This window comes from Rattus norvegicus, chromosome 2 (genome assembly GCF_036323735.1).
Source record: "Rattus norvegicus strain BN/NHsdMcwi chromosome 2, GRCr8, whole genome shotgun sequence".
Taxonomy (NCBI): domain Eukaryota; kingdom Metazoa; phylum Chordata; class Mammalia; order Rodentia; family Muridae; genus Rattus; species Rattus norvegicus.
The window spans coordinates 103,808,670-103,823,350 of record NC_086020.1 but is presented as its reverse complement, the minus strand read 5'-3'; the positions used below and the strand labels follow the sequence as shown (position 1 = coordinate 103,823,350).

At 43.1% G+C, this 14,681-nt stretch overlaps 1 long non-coding RNA gene across 1 annotated transcript in view; it reads right to left on the bottom strand.

Annotated features, from left to right (window-relative positions):
* Nucleotides 1-280: 280 nt before the first annotated feature.
* The window catches only part of LOC103691515 (uncharacterized), a 35,087-nt gene continuing 20,686 nt past the window's right edge, over nucleotides 281-14,681 (bottom strand). The window contains exons 3-4 of the long non-coding RNA XR_005500804.2: nucleotides 4,113-4,276; nucleotides 281-1,051 (exon numbers count right to left, since the gene is read on the bottom strand). This is a non-coding gene — a long non-coding RNA (uncharacterized LOC103691515). The remainder of the gene's footprint in view (nucleotides 1,052-4,112; nucleotides 4,277-14,681) is intronic.

Here is a 14,681-nt window from a genome sequence, read left to right as displayed (position 1 = left end):
GTCTCATGGTATGGACCGAGCTCTGTCGCCAGTGCAGGAAAAACAGCTGTCACTCTGCCCCCTTGCACTTTTACACCCTGCCTGGGACACTGTTTTCTGAGATGCTGCTTTCCCAAAGCCATCTGCTCCTGCAGCCCTGCTCTCTCGTTCCCTGCCCAGGACTGCTTCAACATAATTTCACCCCAATCCTCCCTTGCTTTCACTCTGGAGTCTCCTGCCTCAGCTCTTCACATTCATTCTCCCTCTCTCTCCCTCCCCCCCACGCCCACTCAACTCCACAGTTTGACGTGTTTCCAACAGAGCTCTCTCACACCACTAGGAAACAAATGCTACTTCAGGGCTTCCCTTATTCCAAAGAACTGGACCCAGGGCTTCTGGTTGTAGGACAGTAGAACAAAGCCAGCAGCTCCATGCGGCTTGCACCGCCAACTGGCCTATTGTGGCTCCTCGTTATCTGTAAGCTTCAGGCTAAGCTCATGCCTCTAGTCCGGGCCTGGGGCACAAGGGAGCAGGGGACCACCAGGTTGCCTAAGGAGGGGTGAACAGGCCTAGGTCCGAAACAGAGCAGGTCAAAACTCCCGTGCTGATCAGGAGTGGGGTCACGCCATCTGCTGCTCTCTTTCATATTTCCACCAATGCCAGCCTCTTCCCAGTTCCTCTGTCTGATGCTCTGTTTCACTCTCAGTTCTTTCCCAGGGGATCTATGCTGCTTGCCCATAGTCCACAGCCCAGAGCCGGGGCTGCTTGGTGCTCCCATATAACCCCGGACTGTTCTCACAGATGGGTCCCCAGGCCACTGTCAGACACCCGGCTGCCCAAGCCACTCTGGCACAGGCCGGGAAATGGGCCTACGTTTGGGGGGGGGGGGTTGAACCCACCTGGACACACTTGCTTTCTGTCCCCATGCCGTGGTCTCATACCACCACTGTCAGCTCTCTGATTTCTTTCCGTTCTCGTCCACAAACTCTGAGTCAAAGGTACACTAGATAAACTCTGCTGTTTGTCTCTTTCTCTGTGTGTTCCTTCATGTGTTTTTCTCTGTTGATGCAACCTGTCAAAGTCATTTAACAATTAAGATAAGGTTTTCATTATATCCTACCTTGGTAAATAATGATTTGTTAAACAGTAAAAGGTTAAAGATCACTGCCTTGTCTAACTCAGATATGCTTACTAGATACCACTCTAGGTCTCCTCAGAAATCTGCTACATGTAAAATTGAAAGTTTAAGCTTATCACAGAGACTCCCAAAGCCTGACAGTTACCCCTAAGGTCTCCGAAAAGATAATGGGCATAGTGACAAGACTACCAGGATAGTGATATGAGAACCACTGAGAAACACAGCCTTAGTTGCCTTGCCCACTGCCAGGGCTTCATCTACACTATGGACAAAACAGGATACCCTGAGAGTCAAATGTCTCATATTGCCTAAGTCAATGTGGGTCATTTCTCATTTCACACATATCTATTCTACAGGGAAAAAGCTTTTTGTCTTCTGGGACTGATAACCAGACTGATTCCCCCCAAGTTGCCATGGAGACCACAGGGACCTGGAAACTTTAGGTAGTGGACCATAGATGAAACTCTGTTGTTTGAATTAACACATGACTCCTAGATTATAATTTATTCTTCCCTAGATTTCTGACTACATTGACAGCTAAACTAACTGTAGCTTGACAGCTAGAAAATAGACCTAGCTTTTTTACCCTAAGGTAATCCACCACCATATTTACTCATTAATACACTCATTAACTAGCTAAGACTGCCAGATTTCTTATAGACTTCACGATAAACAATACACAAACTCAGATGTAAACTTTCACAGATGTAATCTGCTACTTCCTTATCTAAACTCAGTGTCTAGTCACTAAATATTTCATCTTTCCTCTTCGTGCTATGCCACTGTCCTAACATTACTTGGTATAGTTCTTACAAATGAGCCTAACTCTAATAAAGCATCAGGTATTTGGCATGCTAAACTATCTGAACAACTGTAGGATTCAGAGGGTCAAGATTCTGAATTTCCTTTGTCTCTCAAATACAAACTTAAAATTGTTTCTCATTATGCTAAATGTATATATATTCAGTCTCGTAGACAGAAGGAAAAAGCCCTTCTTGCTCCTTCTGCTCCACAAAAGATTTTTATCTTCCCTAAGTTCTTCTTAAAGACTGTTCAGGTTGTTAACAAATTTATCTCTTTTGAAAACTTATAAGCTATAGGAAACCCACTCGGATCTACCTCTCATGGACCAAATAGACTCCATCCAGATAAGCACATCTGCTAATCAAGGACAGCTCCAGAGAAACAACCCCCAGATGCTCCAATCTTCTCTCACAGACACAGAAGCATCAACTGGACCTGTTCCTTCTGATCTATCCACAGCTGGTTCCACAGACCCTGGACAGCAAGGAAACAGCCAACTGTCCTAAGACTGGACCAACATCCCCATACCCATTTTCCTAGGTTTCCCAGAGACACATTGCCTCAAAGTCAGCAGGAAGTAGCTAAAGGTCACAATGACCCTATTCCTGCTCCACTATCACCCCTTTCTAAATTTTCCTTTTGTAATTAGACAAAAACAGGCACATAGTTTAGGCTCTACCCCACAGTACCTGGCAACAGCCAGGTGTGCCTGACTCATTACAAAAGGGGCTGCTTGCCCCCTCCACACTCTCTCTTGTCTTCTCTTGCTCTGTCTTCTTATTCCTGATCCCTCTCTCTCTCTCCATTCCCCGCCCCCTTTCTTTCCACGTGCTCATGGCCAGCCTCTCCTCTCTCTCTCTCTCTCTCTCTCTCTCTCTCTCTCTCTCTCTCTCTCTGTCTTTCTCTGTCTCTACTCCCTCAACTCCCCTTCCTGTTCCCTGAATAAGCTCTATTCTATAACTATACCATCATGTGGCTGGTCCCTCAGGGGGAAGGGATACCTCAACATGGACTGGAAGAGGCACCCCCTTACCCCACACCTGACTACACATCCACCAAACATATATCTTCTCTCCTTATCTTTTTATAAAACAGAACAGTAATCATAACACAATTATAATTATGAAATATTAATGGAAATTTTATGGTTGGGGGTCACCATAACATTGGGAACTGTATTAAAGGGCTGCAGCATTTGGAACGTTGAGAACCACTGCAGTAAAGAATAGATTAAAAAGTATAAATAAATCATGCTACAAGCAAGAAACTCAACATACTTTGATTCTACAGAATGATTCTCTGAAATAAAACAGCAGTCTGATCATGAAAGATCTTCCATTTCCATTAGCAGGAAAAAGGAGGCCGTAAAAGGTTTCAGTAGCAAGAGTATAGTCAAGCAATGTTATGAGGACCAAGTCTGGTTGATATGAGGAAGGTAGATACACTAGGCACTAGTGATGATATATGTACTCTAGGTTGGTGAGTCATACTATAATTCATATAGCTCTGTGGTCCTGCTGGGAATGGTATCTGAAAGGAGTTATGAAGTGAGAAACCTAGCAGTAGCCAAGGTAGCTAAATGCAATTCCAAAATTTGTGGCTTAAACAATTCTAAAGAGATGTAATTGCTTATCCACAGCTCCTCTTTGCTTCTGTCAGTATCTATACCATCTCTCAGCCAGCATTATAGTTTCTTTCCATGGCTTCACATTATCTCCCCACTAATTAGGGAAAGTATGACAGCTCCAGAACTCATCTAGGAAAAACACTGTCAAGTCCTATACCCAGGGCAGAGAAAGCTCATTGATAACCCCTTATCTTCCTTGAATATATCAAACACACTAGAGACTATGTTTTCTATAGGGACTCACCTCTGACACAGTATGGTTTCTCTTAGTCTTGAAATCACATGCTATTTATTTGTTTATTACCAATCAAACTTTGTTTTCTCAGTTCTACAGGCTGTAAATTCAAGATCAAGATCTTATCAGGTGTGATCTCTCTGAAGGGCGATCTTTTTCACCTGTAGTTGCCTATGTTCAGTATGATCTCTCCTGTTGCCATGAACATCCCTGATATTTATATGTTCTAATTTCCTCTTTGTGTGTCTTTACCCATCTCTGAGGCACACTAAACATCCTTATATACCCATAAAGAACCTTTATGATACATTGACTTAACAAAGACTTACCCCTCAAATGGTAAAGAATGCTCTAGATCCCATCTGAGGCCTATCTGCCTTGCTGTGACCTGCTTCTCTGATGTACCCACCAATGTGTTTCACAATTGCCTTGAACATGGTTTTCTTTTTCTGCTTCAACATCCTGGACTTGCTTCCATGGAGGAATGTGGAACCTAGGGTAATGCAGATTCATGTTCCTAAGCCATGGTTACTCACATTATTTATTTATTCATTTATTTATTTATTTATTTATTTGCTCCAGAATATATTACCTCAGACTTAAGAAAAAAGAAAAACAAACCAACGTTCCTCTTGCAGGACCACCCATTCATGTAACCTTATTTAATCTTAACCACATCTCTAAAAACCCTATGTGCAAATACAGCCACTTTCTAAGGTACTAAGGCTAGGGTTTTAATACATGAATTTGTAGAAAAAGATATAAATCACACACATAATACCATATAATTTAATTTTTAATATGAAAGGAGGAAAAGCTACTGAATAAGGAAGTCGTTAAAACCCAAACCCAAACCAGCAACTGGAGATCATCTTGTCAAAGGTTCCTTGGATTCTAGAACAAAAGCTCTGTTCTCTGATTTCAGAGTTTGAGTTCCTTAGAATAAAGATTACAGAGTATTTATAGTTCTTGATAATGCCATTATCTAAGATATTTCTCTGGAATAAACCATGTGACACAAAAAGAAAGAACTGCTGGGTGGCTGTTATGATTTCAAAATGAAATGTCCCGCAGGATCCTGTTTCGAACATCTGGTCCCCAGGTGGTAGCACTATCTTGGGAAGTTGTAGAGAATTAGGGGGTGTGGCTTCCTGGAGGAGGAAGATCAGGGCCATGATCTAGGGTCATCCTGGGTTTGCAGTCTATTTCTTGCTCAGCACGAGAGGAAGAAACTTCTCCACCATACATTCCTAGCTATCGAGGCAGTCCCCAGTTGAATGACCACAGACTGAAAGGCCCATAACTGTTACCAAAAAAAAAAAAAAAACAAAAAACCTTCCTCCTTTTAGTTTTTATCTTAAATATATTTGCAACTGGCTTGCTAAAGGAATTTGGAAGAATTAAAAAACAAAGCAAAAAAACGCTGACTAGAAAAGTCATGGTTTTAACTTTCTCATTTGGGATTTACTAGAAAGTAAAGTCTCTGACATACAACAAACACAGACAAGTTCTATTTCCTTTTATTTTACTTTTTAAAAAGCAATTATCTTTGTAGATGATTTTCCTTCTTATAATACTGCAACGATGCATACAATGGCAACTAACATACAGTACTAACTACTCTGCCGTCCAACCCTGTTTCTGAAAGTACTAGTGCCTTGAATACTGTTTTAGTTAGGGTTTCCTTGCTGTGAAGAGATATTATGACCATGACAACTCTAATAAAGGAAAATATTTAATTGGGGCTGGCTTACAGTTTAGTTTAGTCCTTTTTCATCATGGCAGGAAGCATGACATTGTGTAGGCAGACATGGTGCTAGAAAGGTGGCTGAATTCTACATCTGGATCTCCAGGCAGCCAAAAGAGGTAGAGGGCTGATATCCAAAAATATATAAAGAACTCAAGAAATTAGATATCAACAAACCAAATAATCCAATTAAAAAGTTGGGTTCAGAGCTAAACAGAGAATTCTCAACAGAGGAATCTCTAACAACCAAGAAGCACTTTAAGAAATGTTCAGTGTCCTTAGTCATCAGGGAAATGCAACATGCATATCAAAACGAGATTCCATCCCTCCAGAATGGCTAAGACCAAAAACTCAAGTGATAGCACATTCTGGTGAGGATGTGGAGCAAGTAGAACACTCTTCCATTTCCAGTAGGAGTGCAAACTTGTACAACCACTTAGGAAATCTATCTGGTGGTTTCTTAGAAATTTGAGAATAGTTCTATTCTCAACCCTGCTATACCACTCCTGGGCATATACCCAAAAGATACTCAACCACACAACAAAGACATGTGTTCCACTATGTTCATAGAAGCTTTATTAGTAATAGCCAGAAACTGGAAACAACCTAGAATTCAAAAGAAGAATGGATATTTACATAATACAATACTACTCCACTATTGAAAATGAGGACAGTGTGAAATTTGTAGGCAAATGAATGAAACTGGAGAATAACGTCCGGAGTGAGGTAACCGAGACTCAGAAAGACACACGTGGTGTGTACTCACTGATAAGTGGATTCTTGCCCTCAGTGGGTGGGTTGGCGTCCCCTCCTCCACTGGAAGTCTCGCCGGACTACAGGAGGCCACTTCAGGCTCCATATACTCTGCTGCTAGGAGTCTCAGCCAGGGTCACCTCCATAGACTCCTAGGAGCCTCCCCATCCCAGTTCTCTAGCTTGCCCCAGAAATGTCCCCCTCCACTAATTTCCATTCTTGCTCCCAATCCTTCACCCTTCACTCCTATCTGCCCTCCCCTCATCTGATCTCCAATTTCCCAATTTCCCACCCAGTTCCCTGCATCCATCCACTTCTAATGTCTGTTTTACTTCCCCTTCTAAGTGAGGTTCAAGCATTCTGCCTTGGTCCCTCCTTGTTACGTAGCTTCTTTCTCTGTGTGGATTATAGCATGATAATCCTGGTCTAGAAGGCAAAGGTAGGGGGATCATAAGTCTGAGGCTAGTCTAGAATCTGCAGTGAATTCCAGACTAGCTTGTATTATGAAGCGAGTTCCTGTCTTAAACTTTTTTTCTGCGGGGGGGTGGGTGGTGGGGGAGAGACCAGGGGCGGAGTCTCTGTACATACCCCAGGCTGTCCTGGAACTCACTATGTAAGCCAGGCTGGCCCTCAAACTCAGAGGTCTGCCTTCCTCTGTATTCTAAGTGCTGGGACTAAAGGTGTGCACCACCACACTCAGCCAAAAAAAAAAAAAAAAAAAAAAAAAAAAAGCCAAAACAAACTACAAGAAAATATGTGGGCACAGTGATGCATGCCTATACTCCCAATCCTCAAGAGGCCGAGGGGGATTCTGAACTTTGGGTCAATCTTTGCTACGTATTAAGGTCCTGTACAAAGCAAATTATTTAAGTGCAGTATAAAGTATAAAAACTACTTACCCTACATTTAACTGTTAGGTATTATAAAGTCATCTGGGAATGATTAAATATATGGGAGAGTGGTTTGACATATGCTATATGCAAACACTACGCCACAGTTATGTGAAGGACTTGAACATGTGCAGATCTTATCTGTTGGTCTTCCTGGAATCGATTATCAATGGATACCAAAGATATGTGTATTTATTAGCCATATACACCTATTGAGACTGAAGTGTGACTCATCTGGCTAGAGAAATAATTGTGAAATATATATTAAATCTTACATTGAACATGAAAGGGTAAAATGTAGTGATAACTTATTATTGATCTGTTGAGTGAAGTTTTTAATTAATTAGTTTGAATCAACTATACTGTTAAGATTAATTTTGTCTTTTTCTTTTGCAGTGTAACTACTGAAATGTTTTAATTTCATATGTGGCTTCTATTGGATTTCTTATGGGTGGCACCAGCCTTGGAAGGAAAAAGGAAGTATGCCAAAGCACACAATGCTTCTTCATGTCTCCACTCAGTGGTAACAATATCACTTCTGTTCATGTTTTCTTGTGCAAAACAAGTCCCATGATCATGTCAAACATTTTAGAGAGAGGAAGTATTACTGAACCATTGTATACCCAAGAGACCCAGCCAAAATGTCACAAAATATATAAAAACATATAACTAAGCATAACCACATCAACCGAGCATGCAAAGCAATTACAACACAAGAAGCAGTTTTTGGATAAACACATCACAAGTCAGCAGAGGAGTTGTGGAGGTGTGGCTTAGAATACAGACAGGCAGGATCCCAGAACAGGGAGAGCAAAGAGTACACAGTGTGGGTTTGTGCTGCACTAGGGGTCTGCTCTCTCGATGCTCAAACCACACAAGCAGCGGGGCTATGACTCAGCATATTGCATTATCAAGCAATGCAGCAGTGTCAATTTAGGGAAAGTCACAAGCTGATGAAAAGCAGAAATATCATAGACACTGTAGAAAGGGGCTGGGAAAGGACCCTCACGCTGCACCAGAAGGAAAGAGGCAGGGTCGGTGAAAGTAAGCAGAGGTAGACCGGATGCACAACACTGCATGGAAACCTCAGTGTTGTGGGTAACCTATAGCCGTGATTAAGACACTTCCTGTTCACTTCTCTCTGCAGCAGGAGCTAGCTCCTGGCTTAGTCTGGGGGCTATGAGTGGGAGAGATATGAGGATGAGTCTGACAGAACCAGGAAGTATTACCAGAGATATAAAAGTCCAACCACTTAGCATAAAGAAAAGCGGGTACAGTCTTTGAGTCTTGTGCAGCACAAACCTGATGTCCGAAGGTGCATACTGACCTCACAACCCATTTTTAGTGGAGCACTATCTCGTCTAGAAGTCATTGTAGATGACACAGAAGCAGGTAGTTCTCTTGTCTCTGCCTGACATCAACAGTGCCACATGCCCAGGGGCAAGACTTAGCAGGCTTAAAGCATGATTCATGGCAAAGCCAATTAATCCCAAAATATGGCCAGAAGGGTAGTCCTTTCCAGTGTTCACACAGCTGCTGTGTGTTGATACTTGTTTGGGGGCAATGTTTGACAATTAATCCTTCCTTTTTTCTTACAGGTAGTTTCTTGACCTTATGTGGGGGAAGGAAAGATCATCAGAAAGAAGATGTGTGGGAACCCAGTTTCCTTTGTTTGGTTTTGAGACAGAGCCTCAATATTTAGCTCTGGATCTCCTGGAACTCACTATGTAGAGCAGACTGGCCTCAAATGCACAGAGATACACCTAGACCTGCCTCCCAAGCTCTGGGAGTAAAGGCATGCACCACCACAGCAGGCTGGAACCCAGCTTTCTAAAATGAGTAAGACAGAACTGACTCACCCACTGAGGGCCACTAGGTTGCTATGTGGAAGAGAAGCAGGGAAGTGTTTTTTGGTTTTTTTTGTTTTGTTTTGTTTTGTTTTGTTTTTTCACATGAGGCCTTAAAGAAGGACCAGGAAATAAGACAAAGGCTGGAGGGGAAGAGCTGAGAAGAATGGCCTTTGACCTTCCCTTCCCCTTCCAGACTAATTCAATGCTAAAACCATGGATCAGCCAGAAAACCCGAGTTTTACTTGCTTTCTCTGTATCTCACATGTTACACGGATTCTAATAAGAAATCCATTGGAATCAGTCTCCAAGTGAGAGAAAGAACACTGCATTCTTGCTACAGGGCTACACTCAATCACATCCTGCAAATGGCTTCAGCAATCTTCTCCCTGCACTCTTAGACATAACAAAGACCTTAAGATTTCAAACTTCTCAAGTTCTCTGACTTCAGTGGCTTCATTTGTCACACAGATTTACTCCTAAACTCTCCAAGGTCTCAAATCTTATGCCCTCATTGCTTTCTACCTTAAGCTCCACTGGTTTCCTTTTATTTCCTTGATACACCTTAGAGATTCTTCACATAAGGATATTTTGGTGGTTGTAATGTTGCTCCTACCTTCATCACCTTCTCAGGTTTGTCATTCTATAATTTTAATTGTTGCTATTTGATGGTTTCTTTTCCCATACCATAGCCAGAGGCTTACGTATAGAAGATCATTTATTTTCCAAGTGTTGATATGTATTTTATTGCTTGGTTTACCAGAATTCTACCATCCAGTTGCTTCAGAAGTCCCTGAACTGCAGACTGAGGGTGTGGCTTCTGTACGAGCCATAACACAGGTCTAGAAATTGCTCATTGAGCGGCGCTAACTCGTCGGACAGAAGTTGCCCCAGTGCATGAACAGGAATATCATTCAGTTTGTGCATTATGGCCTAACTCAGGTGCTGGTCACTCAGCCTCATGAACAAGAGACCTGTCAGTGTTTTTAGACTATAAAACTGAAGTGGTTTCTCTGAAAGCACAGCAGGATAGATATCCTCTGGGGCCCCAACCTTCCTAATGCTGCAACTCTTTAATATAGTGCCATATGTTGTGGTGACCCCCAGCCACAGAATTATTTTGTTGCTACTTCATAACTGAAATTTTGCTTCTGTTCTGAATCTGTTGTAAATACCTGATATGCAGGTCATCTATGTGACCCTGTGAAAGAAAGGGTCATTCAACTACCAAAACTGGTGGAGACTCACAGGTGGAGAACCACTGCTCTAGAGGCTTTAGACACCTGGCCGGAAAGGTGATGTCACCTTTTCCCTAATGCTGACCCTAGATCATATCAGAATAAACAACTCTATATATCATGCACTACATAGGAACACTGCAGCCAGAGGCATCATATTTTGTAAAGGAAGTGAAAATTTCTTATCACCTAGTACTATTTATAACCACCTCTACCTGTCACAGTGCACTGCTTACTTGTTTGTGGTGACACAGGAAAATCAAACCTACTATGCTGTCCATCACATAAAGTACATAGCACGGAGCAGGAGAGGCGGCTCAGCAGTTAAGCACTTGCTGCACAAGCACAGGGACCAGAGTTTGGATCTCAACACTCACATAGAGGCCAGGCATGATCTTCTGAACATCTGTTACTCCAGAAGCGCAGAAAACAAAGGCAAAAGGACCACTGGGGTCTCTCAGCTTCCAACTTAGATAAAGATCTCAAGCCCCAAATTCAGCAAGAGACCTTGCTACAGAGGGAAACGATAGAAGAACAAAGAATGTCTTCCTCTGACCTCCATGCACATATAAGTGCATACACACTAGTATAAACATGCATAAGTACATATATACCACATATACATACATATAAACATATAAATGAAATAATAAATATTTTGGAAAAGCACAGTACAGTTTTATGCAGTACATAGTATTCCATAATAAATGACTATATTTACTGTTGTGTATTTACTGTTTTATACTTTTTAATCATTTTAAAGTATATTCCTTATATGAAAAAGTTTACCATAAACGAGTAAATGTCATGTCACACCAGAAAACAGCTTTATATATCGTATTCCCACACTCCCTGGATACATCAAGATGCCATATAGAGTGACTGACCTAGGCAGTCACTCAACTACAGGACAGTCAGAACATCTGCTATTAGGAGACACGGGGGTCTAACTAGATCGCGGTAATGTCCAGGTTCTTCATATTGTATTGGTTCACAACTCATGAGTCAGTCAGTTCTGTTTTAACTGGCATTGCAGGGCAGGGGCAACCTGGAGGAAAATGAAGGCTCTGAAGGGATAGGGGAGCATGAGGAAATGTTATCCAGGGTCAAATGAATGTTTGGAGCCAAAAAGTAGAATTAAAACTGCATTAGGAGGAAAGTTAGGAAAGACAGGGACATGAGTCAAGGAGAAACAGTAAGTCAAGAGGCAGGCATGGTGAGACTGGAAAGTACCTCAAGGGCCACCCCCCTCCCCATCACCCTCCTCCCCACATAACTCAGCATGGGTCCTCCAGACTTTCCAGTCTGGTGGGGTGCCAGAAACTGCACCTGCCCTGCTCTACTTAAGAAGTATGTGCCTGGATGGCCAGAAAAGTTCCTGACAATGTGAAGAATTTGAGAAGTTGCATCATACTGTTGGCAACACACCCAGCCAGGAACACAGGTCAAAAGGGAAAAGGAAGAGGCAAGATGTGACAAGACAAGCAGGGCGGCTGTGCAATGGCAAGTCGAGGAGCAGATGTGAAGTATGTCTGCCTTTGCTGCCAGTAACCTGAGCCCCAACTCTACCAGATGACTCAGGGAGCCTCTCCAGCAGTGCTGGAGGTAAAGGGCTGAGCAATCAATGTTCTCGGGAAGCATTCTACGTAGTGTGCTGGACACCAGGTTTTGCTATTAATGCCCAGAGCTCAGAGAAAGGCAGACGCATACACATATGTATGCTTTCTGTTTCAGAACAGAGAACCCCAAATGAGACTTATTTACTCAGAAAGCCCAAAGGTTTGAGGCACAAATGGATTCCCTGGCTCCAGGCGCCACCTCTTTCTCCCTCCGATCTGGCTTTGTTCTCAGGCAAACGCTTGAGTTCAGACTCACCTGGAGTTTTAGTTTCAGTCGTTCTACATAAGAGCTCAAAACTAGCTGTTTGGACTGATCTGGTCACAAGCCTACCTCCAATCTAGTTCCTGTGACTAGGTGAATGGAATACCATTGAAGTTCAGTTTTGCGGGAACCCTGGTACTAATGATAAGAAAAAGTAATTCCCCCAAAGAAAAAGCAAAATGGGAAGAACGGAGTCTGGAAAGTGAAACACAAGATAACAAGGGGGTTCGGATAACCAAGATGGGGGTGAATCCAGGGAACCAAATTGAAGCATTGTCAGGAGAGTACTGAACTAAAAAAAACTGCCACATGTGAAGGTGTGTATGCCAAACATGCCTTGTGCATGCCACATGTGTGGGTATGAAAAGGGCTAGAAACAACCTCACAGACCAGTAAGTAGAAGGGTTGGTAACCGAGATGAATAAGGACATGGGCATATGAGCAAGGCTTGCTCCAGCTTCCTAGGAAACAGAATCTAATGTGGAACTTCAGGCTAACGTCTGCTTGGCGGTAGACTCTAGGACAGCAGAGAGAGAGAAAGAGTGGAAGGATGAGAACCAAACGCAAGGTATGACTCCCTCAGGAAGAGATCTAGAGGGCCTCTTCCATAAAAGGCCATATCTAGACATACCGTACAGGAATCGTATAACCCAAAATAGTTCCGTAGAGGGAGCAATGAGGAAGAATAGTCTACCATATACACTGAGCTGGATAGTTTTCATATGAACTTGGCATATGCTAAAGTCATCTGAGAGGAGGGAACCTCAGTTAAGAAACTGCTTCCATAATATGGGGCTGTAGACAAGGCCGTAAGGCACTTTATTAATTAGAGATTGACGAAGGAGACCCTAGTCCAGGGCTGGTGATCCTGGGTTCTGTAGGAAAGCAGGCTGAGCAAGCCTTGAAGAGCAAATCAATAATCAGCACCCCTCCATGGCCTCTGTCCTGCCTCCAGGTTCCCACCCTGTGTGAATTCCTGCACTTACTGCTTTCGATGATGAACTGTTTCATGGAACTGTATGTGAAATAAACCTTTTCCTCCCCACACTGCTTTCTGTCACTGCAGTAATGCCCTAAAGCATCCGCTGCTCGGTTTCCTTTCTTATTTAACTCTCCTAAACTTCTATGCTGACTCCACCTTGCTCCAGTAAATGAAACCAGTTCCCTATCTAGTGTTACGGTGAATCATCCATGTGTATGTGAGGAAGTTCTGAGCATTCCTTCTAGGCTCCGCCCCACAGTTACCAGACAACAGCCAGGTATGACTGACTTAGTATAAAAGGGGCTGCTTGCCCCCTCCTCACTCTCTTATTCTGTTACTCTTATTCTCTTACTCTCTTACCCTCTTATTCTCTTTCCTCTCTTTCCCTTCTCTCCCCATTCCCCTCTCTCCTCTCTCTTTACATGTTCTAGGTCTCTCTCTCTCTCTCTCTCTCTCTCTCTCTCTCTCTCTCTCCCTCTCTCTCTCTCTCTCTCTCCCTCTCTCTCTCTCTCTCTCTCTCTCTCTCTCTCTCTCTCTCTCTCTCTCTTTCTGCCTTTCTCTATCTCTACACCCTCCTCAACTCCCTTCCTCTTGCCCTAAATTACTCTATTCCACAATCATATGGCTGGTACCTCAGGGGAAGGGATGTCTCAGCACGGGCCCTCAAAGGCACCCCCTTCCACCTCACCATACCATGCCTCTACCAAACATATTCCTGGTACTCCTTTTCTTTTTTTATAAAACACAACAGAAGTAATGAGTAATATCAAATTGCCTGGAGAATCTAGACATTGCCTTGAGAAGTAAACTTTTTTTTTCTCCATCTTTATTTAAATTGGGTATTTCTTATTTACATTTCAATTGTTATTACCTTTCCCGGTTTCCAGGCCAACATACCCCCAACCCTCCCCCTCCCCTTCTATATGGGTGTTTCCCTCCCCATCCTCCCCCCATTACCGCCCTCCCTCCAACAATCACGTTCTCTGGGGGTTCAGTCTTGGCAGGACCAAGGGCTTCCCCTTCCACTGGTGCTCTTACTAGGCTATTCATTGCTACCTATGAATGAATTCATTGCTACCTGGTTGGAGCCCAGGGTCAGTCCATGTATAGTCTTTGGGTAGTGGCTTAGTCCCTGGAAGCTCTGGTTGGTTGGCATTGTTGTTCATATGGGGTCTCAAGTCCCTTCAAGCTCTTTCAGTCCTTTCTCTGATTCCTTCAAGGGGGGCCCCTTTTTTAGTTCCGTGGTTTGCTGCTGGCATTCACCTATGTATTTGCTGTATTCTGGGTGTGTCTCTCAGGAGAGATCTGCATCCAGTTCCTGTCAGCCTGCGCTTCTTTGCTTCAACCATCTTATCTAGTTTGCTGGCTGTATATGTATGGGCCACATGTGGGGCAGGCTCTGAATGGGTGTTCCTTCAGCCTCTCTTCTAAACTTTGCCTCCTTATTCCCTCCCAAGGGTATTCTTGTTCCCCTTTTAAATGGAGAAGTAAACTTAAAAATTAGCAGGAAACTGGCTCCTGGGAAGAAAAAAGCCCAGGAACAGGTGAGTCAAGAGAATG